The following is a 5294-nucleotide window of genomic DNA, read 5'->3' as shown; positions in this document are numbered from 1 at the left end:
TAAGCCGCAGGCGTCGAAAAATGGGGAAAAAGGCGCGGCTTATAGTCCAAAAATTACGGTAAATAACCCTGTGTCTCTCTGACTCTCTCTCCCCTGTCAGGTGTTTAAGCCTCGCACGCCCCCCGAGGCCATCGCTCTGTGCTCCCGGCTGCTGGAGTACACGCCGGTGACCCGGCTGTCTCCGCTGGAGGCGTGTTCGCACGCCTTCTTCGACGAGCTCCGTCAGCCCAACACCCGCCTGCCCAGCGGGCGAGAACTGCCGCTCCTCTTCAACTTCAGTCCCGTCGGTCAGTTCACCCCTCCTCCTCTCCTCATCTCCTCTCCTCCTCTCCTCATCTCCTCTCCTCTCCCACCCCTCCCACGTCACTCTCCTCTCATCTCCTCTCCTCTCCTCATCTCCTCGTCTCCTCTCATCTCATCTCCTCTCCCACCCCTCCCACGTCACTCTCCTCTCATCTCCTCTCCTCATCTCATCTCCTCATCTCCTCTCCTCCTCATCTCATCTCCTCTCCCCCCCCTCCCACGTCACTCTGCTTCTGTTTCAGCTCCTCTGAGTGTCTTGGATGTTGTCCTAAAGGGCTGCAAAATGAATTGGAATCTAATTCAAATTGCAGTAACGACTAGTGAACTATTCAAATCGCAGGAAGCATCAGATAATATATTATTCATCCAGAGTTACAAAAATGCAATATCATAATAAAACTGTACGCTAACAGTGCAGTAAAAAGAGCAATTCAATAACTTCCGGAAACATAGATGGTCACATCATTAATCTAAATAACAGTTACATTAAAATAATATTTGTTAAAGGGTAAATGTGTTCAAATGGAGTAAATGATCATGGTTTTGCCGGGAGGCTTACCTAACAGACATTTGTTTGGTTACGATCTGTCCTTAAAACAAATCACACAATGATCGTTTTAATATAGTCTCCCTTGCCGATGCACTCTCCGTCAAAGTAGTCGCAATTTGTCGTTTCTTTCCCAAATCATGCAGCCCTGTTGTCCTCTAAAGGCCTTCACTCAATCTAAAGACCTTCACGCAGTGTCTCACTGCACCCAAAGTGTTTTCTGTGTCATTAAAGCTGCCTCTCTCTCCTCAGAGCTGTCTATCCAGCCCCAGCTGAACTCCACACTCATTCCTCCTCACGCTCGTGCACAGACATCGCCTGCCTCACATGGTATGTATCTCAATTCAATATTACACTCTTAGGTGTTATCTATCTATACCAGGGGGGTCAAACTCAAATACACAGTGGGCCAAAATAAAAAAATGTGTACTAGTCGAGGGCCGGACTGGTTCAATGTTTAATTCAAAACGTATTGAAATGAACTTATTGCACATATTAAACCTGGAACTAACAAAGCTTAAATTATTGCCTATAAAAACAACATTAAACATTAAATAATCAGTTGCATTCATTTCTTATGGCTCTATCTGCAGAGTCATTTCTTATGATTACATTTTCCCACAGGCCAACAACAGCTTCAAAAAAACTATTTCCCTCAAAGAACAAACCAAACATGCCCTGTTGTCTCAAGAAACAAAGTGCAGAAGGAAACATCCATTAAACTCAGTGTGCTGCTCTGTGATGCTAGTTCAGATACTTGGCATCTCATCTTGGGTGCAAGTTCATCAATGTTTGGGCTCAGGCTCTGAGCTGAGGAGACCCTCAGGATGGAGTGAAGGTGTGCGTGCAATATACCGGCGGGCCAGATCTAATAGTAATTAGAAATTATCCTGCGGGCCGAAATTAAATCCACCAAGGGCCTGATTTGGCCCCCGGGCCTTGAGTTTGACACATGTGATCTACACAGTTATTCATGTGTATATTGTCCATTAAGCACATTGATACTGCAAAATAATTCTAAGTAGGGCTGGGTGATAAGTGATAAGACATTTTGTATATTGTAATATTCAATGTGTCTTTTCTTTCTGTTATTTAAAGCTGGACTGCATTACAGTTAAATAATGTGATGTTATTGATATAAACAGTAATATAGAAATGGACACTATGAAAACACTAGAGACAGTTATTGAAACTTATATGATCAAATATGAGTTATAAATATTGTGATATGTAATTGTCTCCAAGCCCCATTTACAAGTAACCCTTTGTTCCATTTGAAAACTATAGCAACTAGTGTGAGAATCAAAATATTGGCCCACATTCATGGACTATATAATCCTCCGGAAAAACTGCTTAACCGCCGTCTGAACTTCAGCCCATTTGTAAACCCGACAGAGTAGGCTTTGCTACTTTAATAAAGATAACCTGAAATACTTTTATTTATATTTGTAGACGTACATAATGTCATGATAGGCAGTAAAGTATCCTATATGAACGGTGTGTTCTGTTTCTGACCCTGCTGTCCCTCTCTCCCCCTGCAGAGGGCGGTGTGTCAGACAGTACCGCCCAGCCCAGCTCAGCACCCGGATCCATCAACAACAGCACCTGAGCACCTCCCCCCTCCCATCCTTTTATTTTCGTCTTCCCCCCATCTTCCCCTTTCTCTCCTCTGCTCTTCTTCCTCTCAACCTTCCTCCTGGCTCCAAAACCCCTCTTTAAAAATAGAAATAACTTCACACACACTCAGCAGTGCTATTGTCCCTGACTCTTTAACCATTTCCAATAGAAAGCAATCTCTGTGGCTGCTAGCTTCTGGAAGGTGTGGGCTTTTTTAAGGATATTTGGGGAGCCAAGCGTGGGTTTAAAATACGCTGAGGCTCATCCGTTAGAATAAATCAACTCGACATTGGTTGGGTTTATTGGGATAAAAAGGACGGGGGGGTTGTACATGTTATGTGGATTTTCTCTGTATTATAACTGACTTTTATCCCTTTTTATGTTAATTTTTATTTGCATTGGTGTATTTTATGTGTGGCCGTGGTGCCATTAAATGGGGTCCTGATTGGCTTTTGAGTTGAAAGGTCGTGTGAGAGGCCTGACTAATAATGACAATCATCTTTAGTGGGGTCATAAATGGCACGCACGTAGTGTACACACTTGATTATAAGACCCACTGTGTAGCCTGGAGGCTCTTTCTACCTTCAATTTACTCAAGTATTGTCAGTTCATCCAGCGGCACGGGGACCACGTGGAGACTTTTTTTTTTTTAATCTTCAACTTTGACCCCAGAATATATTGGCTGATTTTAGAGTTGGTTTTACATTTTATTCAAAAAGAAATGCACCACAGCCTGTCTTTTTAAAAAGTTTCCTTTTGAATATTAGCTCCTCGACTGCCTTTTATGTGAATGAGAGGGAGTAGAGTGCATCGTTTCTTCGCGATAAGCTCATGTGTTCATCGATTAAGCTACAAGCTTCTCTTATTGCATCTCCAAAAGGGAGCAGAGCGGAAGCAAAGGGGTGAGTTGTGTTAGTCCAGCTGTTATCATAACGTCACACACAGGTTGGATGTGGGGCTCCAGTTGCATCTAATACAGAAGCCTCACATGTCATAAACACCACCTCGTTAATCATGTCACTTTGTGGTTTGTTATGGGCTTGATTGTGTTGATCAGGCTCAAGAGAGAGACTCCGGACACCTTCCCCGCTCACCTGGCTCCTCATTTCACACAGTTGTTTCCGTGCAGGAGGAGGACTGAATTTGGTTTGTCAGACCGACTGGCTGAAAACCCTCTTCCCAAACAGTGCAACGCTTCTATCATGTTCTTCTCGTCCCTCTGTGGTGTTAGTCGGAACTGATGGTGAATGATTTGCGCCGTCGGCAGTTGTCTTTCAGACGTGCATGTTCAGCCCACACTATATTGCTTCCACTAATCTCAGTAATAATCCGACCGATGCTCAAACCCTGAAACCCGGCGTCTTTTTGGAGCCTCCCCTTCCTCCTCCTCCTCCTCCTCCTCCTCCCTTCTGCTTCCCTCTTTCCTCCTCCTTTTTTCACTGCTAAACTGTAAATATCAAGTACCTTTTATTTTGTTATTTTTATTGTTATTATATTGTTGTCCTTGTAATTTTTTTCCTCTAGTAGACCGGCGCAGCAGCGTCCGGACTGTTTATCCTCAGTCGCAGTCTGTAAATACGATTTCATTTCAGTCCCTGGTTCAGGAGGGGAAACACAGAACAAAATGTTTCATTTTTACTCTCTCTCCCTCCATTTCTCTTTTCACCACTTTCCCTTTCCCCCTATAAATGTTGTCATAACTGTTTTATTTATTGTATTGTGTTGTTTTTTTTGGGCGGGGTGGGGGATTCGTTTCCACTGCAGTGGTACAATTGAGGTTTTTCTTTTTTTTTTATTCCAAATTTGAGTCCAACTATGTCACATGCAAAACGATTTCACATCCAAGATACTGTACAGAGATCCGGACGTTGGTGTGTGTGCTTTCCAATCAGTGCTGTCGTGTGTATGCACATAAGAGCCAACACGTGGAACTCCTGTTTTTTCATTTAACTTCAATGTGAAGGGAATGTTACAAGCCTCTGGATCTACAGGGTCGTGGTGTTGAGGGAGCACGGATAACCCTGTGTGAGTGTGTGTGTATGTGTGTGTGTGTGTGTGTGTGTGAGAGAGAGTGTGAGAGAGAGTGAGTGTGTGTGTCTGGAGGAAAGGGGAAATAATGAATCTGTCCATTGACATGTATCATCTCCTGTGTCCGACCGTCTCCTGTTTCGCTTACTGTGTTTAGTATGAGTGTACAGGTGTTAGGATGTGTGTATTCTTCACAGATGCTTTGTGTGTGTGTGTGTGTGTGTGTGTGTGTAGACCATTGACATTATTCTAAGTACTCCTGACTTTTTTTCCTAAAAATGAAGAGCTCATTAAATGTGCTATTTTTAATGTTTTTTTCTTCCATCTTCTGATCTGTCACACTTTGTTTTTAATTTGCTGTGGCCCTGCGCTTTTATCTCTCGTCTGAGGGTAAATGTCAAAGTTGGTAAACGGAACGGTTGGATAAAGGAGATGATGAAAAGAGAGGGATGGAGGGAGAGAGACAGTTTTTGTTTGTTGGTATAAATAATTAAACTCATTAATAAAGTGATGAAACAGTTCCTGTCTCACATTCGTTATTCAATTATATATATTTTTTAAAACTGTTAAGGAACACGAACATGGGGGATACAAGGCCCTCTCAAGTATATAGTCAAATCATGCCATAGCATTTGTTGGCCAAATAAGTGAAAGTACCATTAAAGTAGAACTGCCACTACTCTTTGATTAGCTGATCGTAAAAAACTAATTATAATCAGCCTTTTCAATAAAAAATGTTTCATAAAAGCAGTTTTTCGCCTCGTAAAGGTGGGGTAGGTAATTCACTTCAGAAACACTT

The 5294-nt window shown here is 42.7% G+C and overlaps 1 long non-coding RNA gene across 1 annotated transcript; it reads left to right on the top strand.

The window, feature by feature from the left end:
* The first annotated feature begins 83 nt into the window (after positions 1-83).
* LOC104957909 (uncharacterized) lies at positions 84-5015 on the top strand. Its single transcript, XR_799708.1, has 3 exons — positions 84-287; positions 1103-1180; positions 2392-5015. It is a non-coding gene; the product is annotated as an uncharacterized lncRNA (long non-coding RNA).
* The last annotated feature ends 279 nt before the right edge of the window (positions 5016-5294 follow it).

Source organism: Notothenia coriiceps, unplaced genomic scaffold, assembly GCF_000735185.1.
Source record: "Notothenia coriiceps isolate Sejong01 unplaced genomic scaffold, NC01 NC01_scaffold00027992, whole genome shotgun sequence".
Lineage (NCBI taxonomy): Eukaryota > Metazoa > Chordata > Actinopteri > Perciformes > Nototheniidae > Notothenia > Notothenia coriiceps.
This window is presented reverse-complemented; position numbering and strand designations above follow the sequence as displayed.